This window comes from Chelonia mydas, chromosome 3 (genome assembly GCF_015237465.2).
Source record: "Chelonia mydas isolate rCheMyd1 chromosome 3, rCheMyd1.pri.v2, whole genome shotgun sequence".
Taxonomy (NCBI): domain Eukaryota; kingdom Metazoa; phylum Chordata; order Testudines; family Cheloniidae; genus Chelonia; species Chelonia mydas.
In genome coordinates this window covers 50,235,554-50,256,501 of record NC_057851.1, presented here as the reverse complement: position 1 = coordinate 50,256,501, position 20,948 = coordinate 50,235,554, and positions in this window count along the sequence as shown.

The following is a 20,948-nucleotide window of genomic DNA, read 5'->3' as shown; positions in this document are numbered from 1 at the left end:
TCTGAAACCTGTCAAAATGTTCAGAATTTCATTTTTTTACAAGATTTTTGAATGTTGAGAAATAAAAATGGGGAGGAGGGGGATGAAAATTCAACCAGCTCTAAAGACTATATGCACGGTCCCAGGTGGATATGTTTTTACTTGTATAACTTTGTTCCTCTCTTTCCCTTTGTAACATATAAATGACTTTCTAAATCACTACGGACTTATTTTGGATACCTTATTTTGTGTGACACATTAACTATTACCTGTCCTTTCTGTAGTGGGCAATATTTTCTGGTCCCATTGTTTTGCATCTGTGTTGGTTTGGAGTATAAAAGACTGGTTCTGATATGATTCAGCAATCACTTGCATGTGAAACAATATTGAAAATAAAATATGAGTACACAAAATGGTGAAGTAATTGCATTGCAATAACATCATATGAACAATTTAAACTAGTAAATTAGGAATCTTTGCAAATAGTAAGAGATGCCCTGATACAGTATGGTACTGCCTTCATCAAGCCCCTGTCTTACTTTAAGCTTGTAAATCATACCAATGATTTCAATGGGATTATTTATATGCTTAAAGTTAGACATATGCTATGGTTATATTGATGGCTTAATGCCTAAATGAGCATAGAATTATATGTTAGGCAAGAGAGTTTTATCAGTATGCAGATTAACAAGAAATACATTTTTCATTTTTTTTTTTTTAATCTTATATTAATTTGCATATGTAATTTCTCAAGTTTTAATGGCCCATGGTGCAATTGCATGCACAGTTAGGTACTCAGGTATGCATTCAAATATTTCCTCTTTTCCAGTCATCGAGTCACTTTGGTACTTTTATGAGATTTCCTGGTACTTTAGCTAGAAATCGGGGCACGCTTGAATTAAAGAAATGGAAATTTAGCTTTTGATTTTGTTTTTTGGGCGGGGAGCTATAATTATTCCTTGATTCTAAAGCTATGTGATAGTCCTAAATCATTAATTCAAACTTTTGCTTTCATTTTGTTTATTTAGTAGACTAATCAGTGTAAAATTACATTTCTCACTAATCAGTTGAACTGCATGAATATTGCAAACAACTTTCCATAAGTCTTCCTTCAGATTTTAAAATATATTTGAGTCAGCCATACAAACAGTTGAGTGATAATTGTATTCACATGAATGAACATGGAAAGCAAATGCTAAGATCATATGCTCAAGTATTTGCACTGGAACTGCTGTATTTTATACAGTATACTGATTATTAGCAAGACATGAAGGGAAAATGGGAACTTGTGTCTCTGAAAAATCTTCCCTGGTATTCCCCAAACCTATAGCCTCTCTGACACAGAAGCAAGAAAGTAATGTAAAAAAGGATGTCCCCCAGTGGTTAGGGCACTAGCCTAATACTTGAAAGAGACAGGTTCAATTTCCTGTTCTGCCACAGACTTCCTGTGCAAACTTTGGCAAGTCATCTAGTCTCTTTGGGCCAGATTGTTAAAGGTATTCAGGCACCTAACTCTCATTACAATCAGTGGGAATTATTCTCCTAAATATCCTTAAAAACTTGGGCCTGGGCCTTGGTAGCCCATCTGTCAACTGTGGGTAATAATAGTTTACCACAGGACTGGAGAATAGTAAAAGTAATACCTACATTTAAGAAAGGGTAAAAATGTGACAGACCAGCCAGTCACAGACCAGAGGTTAGTCTGACCTCAATAGAATGCAAGGATTGTGAGGACATTTTGAAGGAAAGAATAACTGAAGAAGGGAGGTAAATGGAAAATGGGATAAAATGCAAATAGTTTTATTAAAGGTAGATTGTGCCACACTAATCTGATATTTTTTGATAAATGCTTTTTAAGACAATGGAAATGCAGTCTATCTGGAGTTCAGTAAAGCTTTTGACATGGTACCACCTGGGAAATTATTAAACTGGAGAAGATGGGGATTAATGACAGGTTTTGTAAGAACCTAGCTAAAGGGAAGACAATGGGTTATGCAGAAAGGGGGACTATTGGGCTGGTGGCCCGTCACCTGCAGAATTCCTAAAACATCAGTCTTGGGACTGATCTTATTTAATATTTTTGTTAATGATCTTTGAACAAAAAGTAGGAGTACACAAATGAAATTTCCCAGTGACACAAAGTTGGGAGGAATTGTCAATACAGAGGAGGATCAGAATATTATACAGGAAGAATTGGATGACCAATGGACTGGAGAAATATATATGGGATAACATTTAATAGTACAACGTGCAAGCTCATTCACTTAGGGAGTAATAACAAGAATGTCTGCAAGAAGCTAGGTGCTTATCACTTTGCAATGACAAAGGGGAAACACTTGGGTATATTAGTCAATCAGAGGATGACTGTGAGCACCAATACAGTCTGGCTGTTTACAAAAAAATAAATAATAATAAAAGGCAAATGTGACCCTAGGATGTATGAGGTGAACTATTTCCAGTAGAGATAGGGAAGTATTAATGTCATTCTACAAGGCACTAGGAAAACCTCATGTGATGTGCAATTCTGGTCACTCATGTTCAAGAAAGATTAATTCAAACTGGAAAAGGTGCAGAGAAGTGCTACTAAGATGTTCAGTGAAAAGGAGAGCCTATTGTATGAAAGCACAGTAAAAGAGCTTGGGTTTGTTAGGCTGAGAGGGGATATGATTGCTCTCTAAGCACATTGGGGTTGGGGGGAACACCAGAGTGGGTGAAGAATGTTAGCAGAAGGAAAACATGGGTATAAATTTAATTTGAATACATTGGAAATTGGAAGAAGGTTTCTGACCATCAGAGTGAAATTCCGCAATAGACTTCCAATATGATTAATAGGGTCAAACAGCCTAACTGGGTTTAAAATGGTGTTTGATTAATTTATGAACAGATTATATGACAGGGTTGTCTGTGATAGTAAGGAACTGGAGTTGTTTTCCCAGTAGTTCCCTTTCAGTGCTACGTCCTATGTTCCTATGTACTGCCCTACCTCACAGGAGTGTTGTGAAGATAAATACATTAAAGATTGTGAGACACTTACATACATATAAGTGGCCCATGTGATTGGGTCCATATACATACTCTAGGTAGAAGCAACTAAATAAACCCAGAGTCTGACTGCATCCATCATATAAATTCTTGAATGTCCAAATGGCTTTAAGCTCTCAAAGGACCTCACCATTAACCCTTTGCCATATAGAGTATTTAATTATGTATTCCTATACTTTTTCTTTCTGTGAACAAATTTCAGTTCCAGGACAGTACTTGATCTTTCACTCCATTATATTGAGAGTACAATTGATCCTGCAATTCACTGTATTTGGGCAAACGCCTGCTCCCACGCGGACCTCCATTGACTTCAGAGGATGTTGTCTTCCAGCTCTGTTCAGACCCAGGATTTTTTCCTTGTAGAATCAAGTGTGGGACTGGGAAACACATTTTCATAATAGCTTCTTATGAGGTAGTTTGTCAAATGCTTTTTAAGGTTCAAATTAATTATTAGCTGTTGCTTCTCTTTTTTCCCCTCAAATTCTTATATGCTCAAAGAATTTTAGAAGATTAGAGAGTCACAATATTACTTTACAGAACTGTGTTAATTTGTCCCTATCATATCATGGTCATTTTATAATTCTGATTGCAATTGTTTTAACCAGTTTTCTGGTGCTGAAGTAAGGACCATTAGAGTGTGTTTTCTATAGTCATCCTTATTGTGGAACAATTGTTATTAGTTCGTTGTCTGGTGTAGTAGCTGATTTTAGTGAATGATTTTACTTTTGTTCTAGCACTCCTGTTTCATTCTTAAATTCCTTCAGAACTCATGGATATATACCATCCTAGTCACCTCTTGCTCTTCAGTTTAACAATCTCTTCTAGCACTTTGTATTTTCATATCTCAGTCTCAGACAGCATCTCCTCTTAAAGGGTAGCTCCATGGAAGGCACCTCCCCAACATTCTCTGTGATGAAGGGTCATCCAGAAAATCACCTACTTTTGCTACAGTGCCTCTATGTTCCTTAATTGATTCCTTTACTCTCAGATAATACAGCAGATCTATTTCTGTTATAGTGCCCCCATCTTCCTTAATTGATTCCTTTACTCCCAGATAATGCAGCAGATCTATTTCTGTTATAGTGCCCCATCTTCCTTAATTGATTCCTTTACTCCCAGATAATACAGCAGACCTATTTCTGTTATAGATTTCATGTTCCTGATATGTTTAAAAAGTCTTATTTGTTCTTATGACCTTGGCTATTTACTTTTAAAATTCCTTCTGAGTGCTCCTAATTTGCATTTAACTTTTTACCTGCCATAGCTTCTGTACCTTCCTATTTGATGTACTAATGTTGGATTTCCAGTTTTTGAAAGATATCTCTTTGGTTTGATAACTTATTGAACTTTCCTGTTTAGAAAGACTGAGCCAGATCCTCAGCCCTAGTTAATTTCCTTTTCTGCTGGTCCCATGAGTGCCAAGTTTGTATAATTTTTGGTGGTGCCCAGAAAGGGTCCAAGCAGAGCCATCCTGTCCATAGGACGGACCAGGGCAACCGCCCCGGGCTTCAGGGAGACATGGGGTCCTTGGAGGCCTGGGAGGTTAGCGGAGGGCCTGGCGCCAGCAGCAGCAAGCGACCTGAAAGCGATCCCAAAGCGTGATTCCCAGGACGGTTGCCCCGGTCCATCCTATGGACAAGATGGCTCTGAAAATATAAGCCCAAACATTGAGCCGAGCCCACGTTCCTGAATAGTGCTGGAGCACAGGCACCATGGACCCATATAACTCGCCGCTATTCCTGCAGTATAAAAGGGACTTTAAAACCCAGGGACTCCTAGCTGGAGAATCTGAAACAGGTTAAGTGGCTTTCCCAAGGTCCTACTACAAGTCAAATATTATCAGAGATGGGATTCAAACTCAAATTCCTGGCTCACAGTTCCACAACTCTGACTTTCAATCACCAGTGAAAACTCATTCTAGAAGGATGACCATATGCCATACCACCCTCAGACAAAATGTAAATTCACTTTCCATAGAGGAATAAATAAAATACCATAAAAAGAATAATGCTCTTTCCTTTTCACATAGAGAAGGGAAAGCATTAGTACAAAGAAAGTGACACCTGTACTATAAATTTTGTAAGACAGTCAAATACCATAGTGATTTGTACTATGTCGATAGATAAAAAGGTGCAGTTTAAGGTTCATACCTCTGCCAAAAATTTTAATCATGACCTGTACAAACAATGTGGTTCTAGTGCTTCTTTACTTTATTTTGGATAGATAGCTAGGCAAGTATATGCTGTCGTGTTCATTATTTCAGATCTCATTCTCCAAACCAATTATGCAGTGAGACATAGCGTGTTAATGATATGGACACATAGGGAATAGAACAAAATCAACAAATATACTTTCATTTGTGAGCTAATGAGGATTTGTACTTGGGACTCCAGAGACACACAAAAGTCAAAGGCACTGGCACCCTGTAATAATTAATATGTTGCATAAAGGTATTCCCATAACACAAAACAAAAGGCTATATAATTAGGTGGTACATGTTTTGTCTATCCCTGTAATAGTTGTGGTGCACTATATCTTTTTTTAAAAAATTGCAAGGAACAGAATTCATCCTTCCACAGTTTATTTCCACTTACCAACTGGATTTGATCATGATAAAAATCTAAGTGACACTACAGATCAGAGAGACATTTTGAGGCTAGTGTGATCACTACCTTCACCACCACCAGCACACCTATTAATTAATTAATTCAGTACTGATTCTTCCATGAACCCTCTTGACCGTGACCCTGACAGCATAATATGTAGCCCACATGTATGAATGATTTGATGTAGGAAACAATACTGCCAAAATAGAAACAATCACCATTGCATCGTATTGCTGAATGACATGATCTGACGGGTCTCCTCCTATAGCTTTTTTCTTTACTCAGAAAATAAGTTCAAGTGGCCTCCTTCCATTTTCTGATCTAGGAAGCATGAGGTTTTATGCAATACAAAATCATAATATAGTATATCGTCAGACACTTTTCATATGTGGGTGTCCCCATTTGTCTCATACCTGCCTTAAAATCTCAGTAGGGCAGCATCTGGAGAAACAGCGGTGGGAGTTGTGTGTCATAAGAAGCAGCAGACACTGTATTATATGGCTATCCACTAATCATAGGTGTGTGCCTTCTATAATCCAATACCATTTATTCTGACTTTATTGTCTATTGACAAAACCTACACACAGGTGTAGTAGGAAGACTTTGAAATCTTTTTAGTGGATTGATTTTAAGCCAGTAAACCATTCTGATGATATAAAATGACTCAGAATCAGGAGACGTGTTCCTTATTTAAAATTGACATTTTCTGACACACCAACATTTTCAAACAGATTCAGTATTCTTCATTTCTTGTCCTTGACTGTTGTATAATCATAGATTTTCCAACCAGTTATGCACCATCCTTATAGTAGCTCCATCTAGGTTGTATTTCCCTATTTTGTTTATGAGAAGGTCATGCAAGACAGTATCAAAAGCCTTACTAAAATCAGTCTATAACACTTCCCCCTTATTTACAAGGCTTGTTACCCTGTCAAGGAAAGCTCAGGTTGGTTTGACACATTTTTTTCTTGACAAATCTATGCTGACTGTTATTTATCACCTTATTATCTTCTAGGTGTTTGCAAATTGATTGCTTAATTATGTGCTGCATTATCTTTCCGGGTACAGAAGTTAAGCTGACTGGTCTGTAATTCCCCAGGTTGTCCTTATTTCCCTTTTTATAGATGGGCACTATATTTGCCCTTTTCCAGTCTTCTAGAATGTCTCCCGTCTTCCATGACTTTTCAAAGATAATTGCTAATGGCTCAGATATCCAGTCAGTCAGCTCCTTGAGTATTCTAGGATGCATTTCATCAGGCCTTGGTGATTTGAAGACATCTAACTTGTCTAAGTAATTTTTGACTTGTTCTTTCCCTATTTTAAACTCAGATCCTACCTCATTTTCACTGGCATTCACTATGTTAGATGTCCAATCGCCACCAACCTTCTTGGTGAAAACCAAAACAAAGAAGTGATTAAAGACCTCTGCCATTTCCACATTTTCTGTTATTGTCTTTCCCCCCTCATTAAGTAACCAGCCTGCTCTGTCTTGGTCTTCCTCTTGCTTCTAATGTACTTGTAGACTGTGTTCTTGTTTCCTTTTATGTCCCTAACTAGTTTGACCTCATTTTGTGCCTTGGCTTTTCTAATTTTGTTCCTGCATACTTGTGTTATTTGTTTATATTCATCCTTTGACTGAGTTTCCACTTTTTGTAGGACTTTTTTTAGTTTTATATCATTGAAGATCTCCTGCGTAAGCCAGGGTGGTCTCTTGCCATACTTCCTATCTTTCCTACATAGTGGGATAGTTTGCTCTTGTGCCCTTAAAAATGTCTCTTTGAAAAACTGCCAACTGTCTTCAGTTGTCTTTCCCCTTAGACTTGCTTCCCATGGGATTTTACCTACCAACTCCCCGAGTTTGCTAAAGTCTGCCTTCTTAAAATCCATTGTCTTTATTGTGCTGTTCTCCCTCCTACCATTCCTTAAAATCATGAACTCTACCATTTCATGATCACTTTCACCCAAGATGCCTTCCACTTTCAAATTCTCAACCAGTTCCTCCCTATTTGTCAAAACCAAATTCCAAGAACTTGTTGGATAATCTGTGCCCTGCTGTGTTATTTTCCCAACAGATGTCTGGGTAGTTGAAGTCCCCCATCACCACCAAGTCCTGTGATTTGGATGATTTTGTTAGTTGTTTAAAAAAAGCCTCATCCACCTCTTCTTCCTGGTTTGGTGGTCTGTAGTAGACCCCTACCATGGCATCACCCTTGTTTTTACCCCTTGTATCCTTACCCAGAGATTATCTGTCTCTTATTTCTATCTCAACCTTAGTTCAAGTATGTACATTTTTACTATATAAGGCAACATCTCCTCCCTTTTTTCCCTGCCTGTCCTTCCTGAGCAAGCTGTATCCTTCTATACTGATATTCCAGTCATGCGTATTATCCCAACAAGTCTCCGTGATGCCAACTATGTCACAGTTGTATTTATTTACTAGCATTTTGAGTTCTTCCTGCTTATTCCCCATACTTCTCGCATTAGTATACAGACATCTAAGGTACTGATTTGATTCCCCACCCCCAGTTCTGTCTTGTCTCTCCCTTACCTCTGCTATAACAGCCCATGCTCTCACCAGATTCGGAGCCTTCTCCCAGGTCTCCATGTTTTTGACTTACGTGTTGGCTTTGGTCACCTGCTCCTGTTGAACCTAGTTTAAAGCCCTCCTCACTAGGTTAGCCAGACTGTAGCCAAATACGCTCTTCCCCTTCCATGATAGGTGGACCCCATCTCTGTTTAGCAGTCCTTCTTCCTGGAACAGCATCCCGTGGTCAAGGAAGCCTAAGCCCTCCTGGCAACACCATCCTCGCAGCCAGGCATTCACCTCCACGATGGATCTGGCTCTGCCAAGGCCCCTACCCTAGACTGGAAGGACTGAAGAGAACACCACCTGTGCTCCCAACTCCCTCACCCTTACTCCCAGAGCCCTGTAGTCACTTCTGATCTGCTGAGGGTCATACCTCGCAGTGTCATTAGTGTCCACATGGATGAGTAGCATGGGGTAGTAGTCAGCTGCTAATAAACAGCTGCAATTTCGTCTCAGAGGTGACTGAAGTGATTCTTCTAAATGTAGGTAGGAGAGTCCCATAATTTATAAAATGCTTTTGAGCCCTTTGGGAATATATACATATATGATATTATCACTTAAGCCATCTATTAATTGTTATTTTTAACTTGTGTCTAAACTGCTTGACAATGAAACTTAGCTTCAGATCTTTGTCTGAAGAAAACAGTAATATAAAATGCTGTGACAGCGTTTAATATTTCACTGTATTATTGTATGTTTTCCTCCACTTTTTGTGTCATTTCTTTTTTGTTGTGTTCCACATTTTATTTTGACACAGAGAGAGGTACACACACGTGAAATGTTGGAAAATTGAATTAAAACAGTAAATATGATTTTCATAAGTACTTTACTGTTTCTTGTATGTGTCAAACATTATTTAGGGAATTTGAGAATGTAATATTTTTTCTAATGTCAACTATGCATTACAAAAATTGTAAAGGTCTACTGTCTCAATGTTGTATATTTAGATAACTGGGCTCAACTTGGCAAATAATAAATTCTGACTCTATAGCATGACAGTTTAGAAATATTGTGTTGAGAAATAAGTATTATTGTGTAGATGTATGCCCAATGTATTTAGAAACTCATTTACTAAAAAACAAACAAACAAGTATTCCTTTGCAATGGATGGTATATGCCAGCACACTTCACTGCTCTTGGTCACCAGAGGGCAGGAATAACCACAAACTCCTAGCTTCTCCTTCTGACCAGAAGATTATAAATATTTTTCTTAGCTGCAGACCTCATTGGGATAATCATGGATTCTAAGGGCAGAATGAATCATTAGATCACCTCGTCTGACCTCCTAAATATCACAGGCCATTAAATTTCACCCAGTTACCTCTGTATTGAGCACAATAACTTGTTTGACTAAAACATACCTCCCAGAATGTCATTCAGTCTAGATTTGAAGACATCAAGAGATGGAGAATCCATCACTTCTTTTGATATTTTTTTCCAGTGGTTAATTTGAATTCATCTGGCTTCACCTTCCAGACATTCATTTTTGTTATGCCTTTCTCTTGTAGATTAAAGAGCCTTTTATTACCTCATATTTTCTCCCCTTGAAGATACCTCTTCACTGTAATCAAATCACCTCTCAGTCTTCTTTTTGATAAGGTAAACAGATTGCACTTGTCTCTCATGGTAAGAAGTTTTCTCCAGCCTTCAAGCCATTTGGGGGAGGTGGGGATCCTACACTCTCCAGTTTCTCAACTTCATTTTAAAAATGTGAATACCAGAAATGTACACAGTATTTTAGTATTGGTCTCATCAATGCCAGAAACAAAGATAATATCTCCCTACTCTAACTACTCCCCTGTTTACAAATCCAAACATTGTATTAACCCTCTTTTCACAACACCATACTGGAATCTTATGTTGAATTATTTGTCCACTGTGACCCCTAGATCCTTTTCAGAGTCACTGATATAATTACCCATTCTGTTGGTATGAGCTGCATTATTTTCCCTTAGATGTATGACCTTCCATTTGACTGACTTTTAGCCAAAGTTGTCCTGTTTCTTGGTTGTATAATTGTGGCTTTAGATGTCCAAAATAGTTGCCTCGTGCTTGATGAAGCACTTTCAATGCCTTTAAGACTGGAGTACTGCAACATGCTCTTCTGTGACAAACTTTGAAGGCTGTTTTTAACATCCAGGTAGTGCAGAATGCAACTGCTCAATGTTTAGATAGGATAGAATGATGACAATATATAATGTCTGAACTCCATGTTCTCTACTAACTGCTGCTTTGATTCCAAGTGCTGGTATCTATCTACAAAGTCCTAAACCATATGCATGGCATCTATCTGAGGTGCTATCTCCTACTCTAAATTTCACCCTGACTTAGGGGTATCTAGCTAATTTCCTTTTACCTAAAAATAGAATTAGCTACATACCCCTAAAGTGTAGTCTGAAGTGTCTCAGGAAGATTAATCTTCATGAAGATTGCACCTCTGAAAATAGTCTGTTACCTCCTGGCTAATTTCCATGTAACATCAAAGAGATGTTTCGTATTTGAGACTTTCCAATAATGGCAACTGCTGGATTCCCCATAAAATTAAACTTCTGAATACTATCATGCAGCTCACGTCTCATCAAGGAAACTGAAATGGTCACTGCAGATGATTGTGGAATAACTGCTTCCCATTCTTGAAAGCCTTGGTTTTGTTAAGGGATGTAAAGAAAGCCTAGATATCACCTGGTGAGTGGCTTTAAAATATTTGAAAAAATAAAAACACTCACATCCAAAGTCTGTGCTGAGTTGCTTGCCATTCAACGAGCACCTTTTGCTTGCCATTCAACGAGCAGCTTTTGCTTGCCATTCAACGAGCACCTTTTGTTCTGTGTTGTTCTCTATTCCTCACTACTATAAGCCATTATTTTATTTCCTCCAAATATTAATGTATACACTGTTGATCCTACCACATACTGAGCCTACAACTCTTCTACAAATTTCTATTCACCCCAGTAGTACCAGTGAACATCAGAAGCTCATGAGTTCTATGAAAGGAATGCTGTATTACAGTGAAATGTGAAAGGAATACTACAATTTAAAGTTCCTGGTTACTATAGTGATAGAATGCATATCACAATCACTACTTATTAGTGAGCAGAAGAAAGTTAAATCATGCAGCAGATAATAGAAGCTTCTTAGTGTAGTTAGCTTGTTAGTGTAGTTGGAGAATATTAGAGTATCATTATGTTCAAATATATTGGACAAGAAATAAGAAAGGTGCTGAAAGTGAAGCTTCTGTTAAATTGGATAACAATATGCTACAATTAAGATATTGATTTTTAGAAACATCTCATTAAACTGCATGTTATTCAATGTTATGCTACAGCGTCCTCCACCACTCAAACCACATCCTTGGCTTATCGGGCCTGCAAGGTGTAAACTCCTATTCAACAGACTTGAGAGACTATTCTCATTAGGACTGTCTCTCTTAAAAAAGGTTTCCAAGTAGCACAATATACTACAATTAAGATATTGATTTTTAGAAACATCTCATTAAACTATATGTTATTCAATGTTATGTTACAGTATCCTCCACCACGCAGACCTGTAGCATAACATTGAATAACATGCAGTTTAATGAGATGTTTCTAAAAATCAATATCTTAATTGTAGTATATTGTTATCCAATTTAACAGAAGCTTCATTTTCAACACCCTTCTTATTAGCTGTGTTTTTGTTTTAAATGCTGTTCTCCTTTAAATTCGCAGTGTGTGGTTTATTAAACTAAATACCAAAACTAAATAATTTTAAGCATATGGCTATGTAAAATACATTTTAAATCAAAGGAGTGCTCATAAACTATGCTGGATTAATATAATGGGAATTAAAATCTCTATTAATACCCAGTGAATATGAATACATACCACAGAGATCAGTGGTGCAAGCTTTGCCATGGTGTTGAACTAACATAGTCTCATTCTTAGCTGGAGGACAGGGGACTGAGATTAGATTGCACTATTCTCCTCAAGAAAGGGAGAGGGAGAGAGATAGTAGGTTTCTCAGTTTGGAGTGATTTTGATGAGCAACTGATATCTTGCAGTGAAGAAAATATTATGGAGCCAGGAGGGGGATTATGTATGTTGTTTCAATAATGGATATATGGGTTCAGATTGTCTTTGCAGTCTGCCCTACCAGGTTGCTGAAAAGGATGAACAAAGCTACTTCGTTCTGTAGACAGACTACTGGGGCTAGAATCTGCTTTGGATGGCTTGGATGCTCCAGTCTTTGTGATAGTGGGCTACAGAGCAACAGGGAAAGAATGGGCCCTAAAAGGGTATGGGTATTGCATAGTGCAAGACCATTTATTCTTTCAAATGGTTGGGGAGATGTGATTTGCAGTGATGTTATAGCCGGGTTGGTTACAGGAAGTTAGAGGGACAAGTTTGGTGAGGTAGAATCTTTTATTGCACCAATTTCTGTTGGTGAAAAAGATGAGTTTTCACGCTACACAGAACTCTTCTTCAAGTCTGGGAAAGTCACAACTAAAGACAAGGTGCAATGGACTGTTTAGTACTGTATTATGCCTTATATACTTCCTATCCTCCCACCCCTGTGCTTCTGGTGAAGTGGGCGTGGGTGTCCTGATTCCGCCCCCCCAGGGCAGTTGGGGGTTCCTCCCCATAAAAATTATTGGTCAACTAGTAGATAATAGTCATTGATTTCTTTTCACATTGACTTCATAGAATACTAACCCAACAGATAAGTATTGGTGGAGGGACTATGTCAGTTAATTCTAACTAAAGAGACAATAAATGTTGATGTTCCCTAAAACATGTATTATTTCATATATTCTGCAGGTTTTAATAAAAAACACTGTACCTGGAAATCTCTCTTTTTGCCATGAAATTTCTCTTTAATTTTTTTTTTTAATTATAAGCATGTCTGTATGATTACAATATAGAGTTAATGTTCCAAAAGAGAAGTTAACTTTGTTATGCTGAAAATTTTTGTATGCTGTATAAATATCAAACAGAAATCACATACTGAAATGACTTTATGACAGCATATTTACAGCGCAGCTGATTTAAAGTTGCTTTAGGAGCATTAACTTTTGTACTTCCTCTTATTTCAGCTCAGCAAACAGTGTTACTTGTGCACTTAATTAAATAACATATTGGCCTATTCTACTCAATTAATCATCAACAGGGTTTTCAGACACTTTAGTTGGTTGTTCAGAGAGTTAACTGTAAAAATGAACCAAACTTGGACCTTCCAATATTAGTAATTAAGCCCTCTACAATTTATATGAGTTTGTCTGGTGTTCATTACCTGAAAGTAAAATGATGATAAACAGAAAAGTTATTGAATATCACTTTCTTTGAACAGAAACAAGTTGCAAATAGTTCTAGTTCTTAGTAGGTCTCTAATTATGTCACATTAGATTACAGTACTTGAAGGTGACTAATATCATATGTGCATTGCAGCAAACTGGCTACTACGTTCCACTCCAAAGGCGGCTATAATCTAGTGAAATACATGAGCTCAATTCTACATTGTAAACAGAGGGGAAATGGTCCAGTAGAAGCATAAGCCTGGGATTTGGGAGATGGGGTTCAACTCCCTGCTTTACCACAGACTTCAATAAGTCATCTATCCCCTCTATGCCTTGTTTCCCAATCTGTAAAATAGAAATTAATAGCACTTTCCTACCTCACAGTGGTATTGTGAGGATAAATACATTAAAAAGTATATATCTATTAAGCACACTTATATGCCCTACATCACCATAGTATTTGCATAGTAATGCATCCGATGAAGTGAGCTGTAGCTCATGAAAGCTTATGCTCAAATAAATTAGTTAGTCTCTAAGGTGCCACAAGTACTCCTTTTCTTTTTGTGAATACAGACTAACACGGCTGCTACTCTGAAACCTGTCATAGTATTTGAGGACCCTCACAATCTTTAAAGAGCTTTGTTTCCCTGGAAAGAAAAGCAATATAGCACCCTACAATGTGACTTAGTGATAATGCTTTAAACTTTTTTTTTTTTTTTACTGCTGATAGCCTATCCAATTCCTATTTACATGAACTGTAGTTAACACAATTTCCTGGAGTTACATTTTTAAATCATTTAACACTCTTCTTTTGAAGATATTGTGGCAATGCACAGCAATAATTCATATAGAAACTGACATGATTCTACAGTGTCACATTATCTCACAGCCACAAGGCTCATTAGGAGACGTTTTAATGGACATTTGTTGAAATATTAATACCTTAATATATTATATATAGTTCAAAGTAACTTGTCTGACAAATAGGGTCGAATATTTCAGTGAAGGGAGGGACTTGATCTTTTTTTTTTTTGAGTCGTATTTTATCCTTCACATTGCCTTTTCAGTTTAATCATATTCTTTCCTCTTTTGATACAGTGAAACAAATTTCTCCTCTGTATATTTGGTGTTATATTTTACTTTGATCAAATACCAAAAACCTCTACAATTCTTTGCATATTCTATTCAGTTCTCTTTCTAAGAAAGAGTTATTATTTGCTAAGAATAATAGAACGTGCAGACTACTAAGAATGCCAGGTAATTTCAATCCTTCAATTGTTTCTACCACCACCATTTAATTGCGTTGTGAAGTACCTTTCATCTGACTCAGTGGGTCAATCCAAATTAACTGTTTCTTAAAGTCATCAAATACTTTGGTTTTTCAAAAATGTTATTGGCACCCAAATATTCTTGGCAGTTTCAGCAGTCATAATAATTTTATTTATGTCATTTAAGATTTTGTATGTTGCCCAGTGTAGGAGTGTGTGGCCATCCCTCCCCGTCGATCTGAGAAGGAGGCCATATCCCCTTGCTCTCAGGTCCCTCTCTAGGAAAAGATTGCTGGGGTATTAGCAGTCTTTAAGGCCCTGACCCTTTAAACAGACCCAAGTGGCAGACAGTCCAGGGCCCTGACCACAGGCAGGGCAAAGCAACAAAGAGTCTAGGGGCTCGGGCTCTTAGGCAAGGTGGTGCAATAAACAGTCTAGAAGTTCAGGCCCTCGAGCAGGGCAGAGCCCCAAACAGTCTAGAAGCTCAGGCTCTTAGAGCGGAGTACAACTGTCTGATGTCCTAGCTTTGTCAGATGGCAGACAAATGCAGGCCTCTTGGGCTAAGGAGGAGAGGCTGCAACCGCAGGGGTGGGGTTGGCAGCAGCAGGCAGGGGGACCCAAACCCACCCTACTGCACCAGGTCCCAAACAGTGGTGAAGAGTTCCACCACTGGATCAGCGGGGATCCGCCTGAAACATGCTGACCTGGAGTGAGGCAACAACCCAACCAGACTGTATTCTACTGTCCCTGGGCTACTTCCTATGACCTCTTTATTCTGTACCTCAGTTCCGTTGATGTCCTCTGTCTCCCCAGGGTAGCTAGCCAGTGGCAGTTCCAGCAGCTCCTCCGCGCCCTGGTGGGATGGCATCTCTGGCAGGGATTCCCCTCAGGCCCCAGCAGCAGGGCAGGAGGCATATGACTCTTCTGGCAGCTCCAGCCCACCTGAACTGCAAGGCCTGCCTTTTATACTTCCTGTCCCCCCACCCCCATGCTTCTGGTGAGGTGGGCGTGGGTGTCCTGGTTCCGCCCCCCCGGGCAGTTGGGGGTTCCTCCCCGTCAATCTCTGAGGGATGCCTCACCCCCTCGTTACACTCAGCCCTATTTTTTCTAGGTACCCTTTAAAGCTACATTAAAATCGCTAACTTTTTCAGTACTACAATTAATGGGTCTCTTTTATCCATTTCCCATTCCTCTTCTTTTATGTCCCTTATACATTACCTAAAATGGAGCGTGTATGAGATCTTTCATACTAGAATACATTCATGTTGAGTGACGAATGGCCATTAAGGCTAATTTAAGGAAAATCTGGTATATTTTGTTCTCTAACTCTTCAGTTTCTTCCTTAAAACCTGGAATTATCCCTACCATACATTCCCCATCAATTAGCTAACTACAAAAGCTTTTCCAAAATTCTCTGCTATGTTCTGTTCTTTTTATAGATAGAATTTAAGGGAAGAAGTGACCATTAGATTATTTACTCTGTCTTTCTGTGTATCACAGGCCATTGAATTTCACCCAGCTATCACTATACCGAACCCAATTACTTGTATTTTCTATACCCCTCTAACCATTTTTATGGCTCTTTTCTGCTCCCTCTTCAATTTTTCAACATTCTTTTCTAAATGTACACTATATTCCAGTATCGGTCTCACAAATGCCATATACCTAGATAAAACCATCTCCCTACTGCTACTCTCCTGCTTATACACCCAAAGATCACATTAGCCTTTTTTGCAAAAGCATTCCCATGGGAGTCCATATTGAGTTGTTTGTCCAGTGTGAACCCAAAATCCTTTTTGGAATAACCTGTTTCCATGATATTGTCTCCCTTCCTGTTGGTATGGTCTGCATTCCTTGTTCCTAGACCTATAATTCTGAAGCTGATTTTAATCAAATGCATTTTGTTTCAACAAGTCCATCTTACCAAGTGATCCAGATCTCTCTCTAGGACTGCCCTGTCTGTATTATTATTTGCCATTCTGCCACTCTGTCCTCTGAAGCTTTTATCAGTCGTAATTTATATTTACTTCCAGATCATTCTTGTCTACTTAGGCCTCGTTTAAACACAGATTCTGTACTAATTGAACTATTTTTTTAAAAAAAAGTGATTTGCTATCGAAATAGTTATATCAGTACAACCCCAGTGTGGGTGCCATTATTTTGGTGTAAAGTTGTGCAAGTAAGCTGTACCACAATATGAACCTTTATAACTCCCACATTTGGGAGCTGGCTTGTACCAATTTAACTACATGGGTTTACTTAAAGCAGTACAATTTTTGTGCATAGATAAGCCAGTAGAGACAGAGCTGTAAACCCTTAATATAAATGTCCTTTACCTGCGTGAATAGTCAATGGGACTACACACCTAAGGATTACTTCCATGAGTAAGGGTTTGCAGAATCGGGCCCTTAGATTGTAAATCCTTTGACACAAGAAGCATTGTATAAACTTCTAGCAGTAAAATATGATTTTTATGAATAATTTAGTATTTTTCCAACTTTCACACAAACATTAATTAAGCTTCACAGTAGGCCTGTGATATAAGAAAAAAATATTATCCCCATTTTGCAGATTGATAAACTGAGGCATAAGCAAGTTAAGTGACTTGTCCAATATCACACAGTCGCCATCAGAGCTGTGAATACAACCCAGAACTTCTGACTCTCATTTCTGTCTTTCTCCCAGGCATACTGATACTTAACTTTTGAAACTGCAACAGAATTATTGTGTGATCTCCAACAGTGAAAATGTATCTGTTACAATTTCCCTTTGTTAGATCTATATCAGATGCATAAAAGGGGTTCATGATGAATAGACTGCTATTCCTCATCTAGTGATGTGTAAGGAATTTCCCAAAACACCTACTTTTCTCCTTTTCATCTTTCTGCATACACTTTGCCAACTTTTTAAGAAGAAGCAACATATCACATACAAAAGAGTGTCCCACAAGTACAATAACTTTGACCAAAGGCTTCTCAGGTGCTCTCTATTTTTCAGTTCCCCCTATATTTTATGTGCATTCTCTAAAAGGAATAAATAAGCCATATTCCTGTAAGTGTTCTGTAGAAGGGACAGTACCAAAAGCTTGAAGTTTTTTTAGGGCCATAGTGAATTCTCATTAAAGTCAAAGGAAAGATTTCCATGGATTGCAATAGAAGCTGAATCAGGTCCTTAGTCAGATTCCAAGGTTAATAGGCATGGGCTGTTGTTTTGAGTGTATACAGAAGTGTCTTATTTTTCCTTACATTAAAAAGCCTGAATTCAGTGCTTACTGAATTCATTGGGATTATTTGTATGAACAAGTTCTCTTTCAGCATGAGTAAAGACTACAGAATCGGTTCCTTTGTGCTCTGGATTTATATCCTGGAGGTTGAAGCCATCTACTTACAGAACAGGAACTCTACAGTAAATAGCACAGCCAAACCTCACCTGTACACTTGGTGGACAGTAGCAAAATTTCCTCATTTGTGAAATAAATGGTAAATGTTACAGAGCAAAATACATTGTATCCATCTGCTGTATTTAATATGGCCCATCACAACTTTTAACCTGTCCAACAGTATCTCAAGTATTATGAAAAAGAAAAGCCTTTTGAAAGTATATAATTTATATGCTTAGAGCAACAGAAAGCTATCTGGAAAGGGAAGAAAAGGAGGGTCTGCCATAGCTTGAGCCCTGGGAAGGACAGAGACTGGTTGCTATCCAAGCTGATGCAGCTATGGTCAATGGGCCTTCAAGCACCTAGATCTATCAATAGGGGCTCCCAGCACAGTAAAGCAAATAGCTCCTCCACCGCCTTTCCAGAGAGAGAGTTTGAGCCACAAAGAAGGAAGGTTTGGCTGTTGTCAGGGATGCAGCAGCAGCTGAAGGGAGTAAGCTAGATTGTGTCCTCCCCAGACCAAGAACCCAACAGCAAAGCCACCAGGGCACTTGGCCCAGAGAGCCCCCTCTTCCTACTCCAAAATCAGGAAACTCACTATACATATATAAAGAACAAACTTTTCTCTGTAATTTAGTAAGTTAATGGGTTTAGCGAGTGTAACCCACATACCTCCTGCGTGTGGTGTTCTGTCCCATCTAGTGGCACCAAGACCACTTAGACAGAGAGATTGAGTCTGCTCTAGAGCCTTAGCTAACAGACAATTGGCTTTTAGTTCACGTGGTAGAGGCTCATGCACTAAGCTCCAGAGGCCCCAGGTTTGATCCTGCCCGCCGATGACCGGTGTCTGTCGGTATTACACGAGCACCTGCACAGCTCTGGTTATCTCATTAGTTCTATTACATCATAAGAATAATGTAGGCAACCTCATATTAAAACAAAGGTGCCTATTTTATAGGTAAATTGACAGTTACCAGCTTATGGCACTAGATGACATCACTTTGTGCCTGGTATTTCAGTACCAGAAGCTGTTAATATATTTCTTTTAAATATAATAACTTTTACTGATGACTTGGTGATTTTAAGGTTTTTCGTGATAAAACAGTTTTACTTTTACTCCTGTTCTTGCTGCATTGCTTGCTTACATACTATAGAATATGCATATGCTCCTTTATGGCCAGTTTTTAAAATATGATTGTGGGGTTTTAAAATTCTTTAATACTACACAGAATTCTAGTAAAACCACTTTGTGTGTGTGTGTATATATATGTGTCTGTATAAAATGTATTTTCTAAGTACAGTTTGACCTACTGCACATCATTCTTAAAGAAAAAAGTATGATTTCATATTTGAAATGCAAACTTATGTACTTTCTCTTCTGAAGTCATTGTGTTCTGATTTGATATTCCAGGTATTTCGTTCCCTTGTCATGTTAACACAATAATGATAAAATATGTAATTTTGGGTTTTCAGCATAGAAATATAGGACTTGTTTTGGTTTGCTTTTTGCTGCACCCAATATGTGCTGGGGACACTGTGTGGCAAGGTCAAAGTCCCCATTGTATCTTGGTATATCTACATTAGGGGTTCCCAAACTTGATTCGTGGCTTGTTCAGGGTAAGCCCCTGGTGGGCCGCAAGATGCTTTGTTTACCTGAGCATCCACCGGTACAGCTGCTCGCAGCTCCCAGGGCCCGCGTTTCGCCGTTCCCAGCCAGCTGTGGGAAGCTGTACCTGTGGATGCTCAGCTAAACAAAGCATCTTGCGGCGCGCCAGGGGCTTACCCTGAACAAGCCACAAACCAAGTTTGGGAACCCCTGGTCTACACTGAATAACCCTTACAGCGGCATGTAGAATATATACATTGCATGCACCCATAGTATGAGTAAAATTAGTGATGTAGATGGTGAGGCACTGCTTAAGCACCCAAACTCCTCCATCTACATTGCTATTTTTAGCTGTGTAGCATCCCACTGCCTTCCACTGCCAGAGCTTTTCCCTGCTACAAGGTGCTGCTGGAGTCTTTCCCCACCACAGAGAAAGACTCAGGCAGTGGGGAAAGGCTCTGGCAGATGGGACACAGTGGGGAAAGGTTCTGGCAACAGGGAGCTGTCAGAGCCTTTCCCCTGCCAGAGCCTTTCACTGATGTGTGTAGCTATACACCAGTGTGGATTCAGCTTACTTTTCACTGCAATATGTAGCCACTTGTACTCTATAGGCCACCACCAGTGATGTGCAGTGTAGACATAGCCTTAGAGTAGTGTAGCTATGACAAGTTGAACTCTAAAACATCAAGTATCTAAAATTAGCAGCCACTTTTGAAAAATTGACCCTACAAGCCAGATTTGGGTACTTCTACTCACACTGAGTAGCATCCTGCACCACAAGTTCTACCCTTGACTTCTGTGCAGCTATTTGTGGGGTAAAATAAACCATAAATAAGAGCATTAGAATCTGTCCCAAAGTCGTTTATCAAAAGTCCTACAATATACCTATTGAAGATCTGGCAATAGACACCTATAGTACAGGTTTAGGCAGCATCAGATGAAGATTCCTCTCTGCCATCCTGAGTTTTTCTGCTCTCACCACTCCTAACTTCTCAAAAAAGGAAATTCCTTCTGGTCAGAAAGTATGATTAGATCAGGGATCTGCAACGTTTGGCACGCAGCCTGCCAGAGAAATCTGCTGGAAGACTGGGATGGTTTGTTTACCTGCAGCGTTCGCAGGTTTGGCTGATCACAGCTCCCACTGTTCGCCATGCTAGGCCAATGGCAGCTGTGGGAAGCAGCATGGGCAGAGGGACGTGCTGGCTGCCG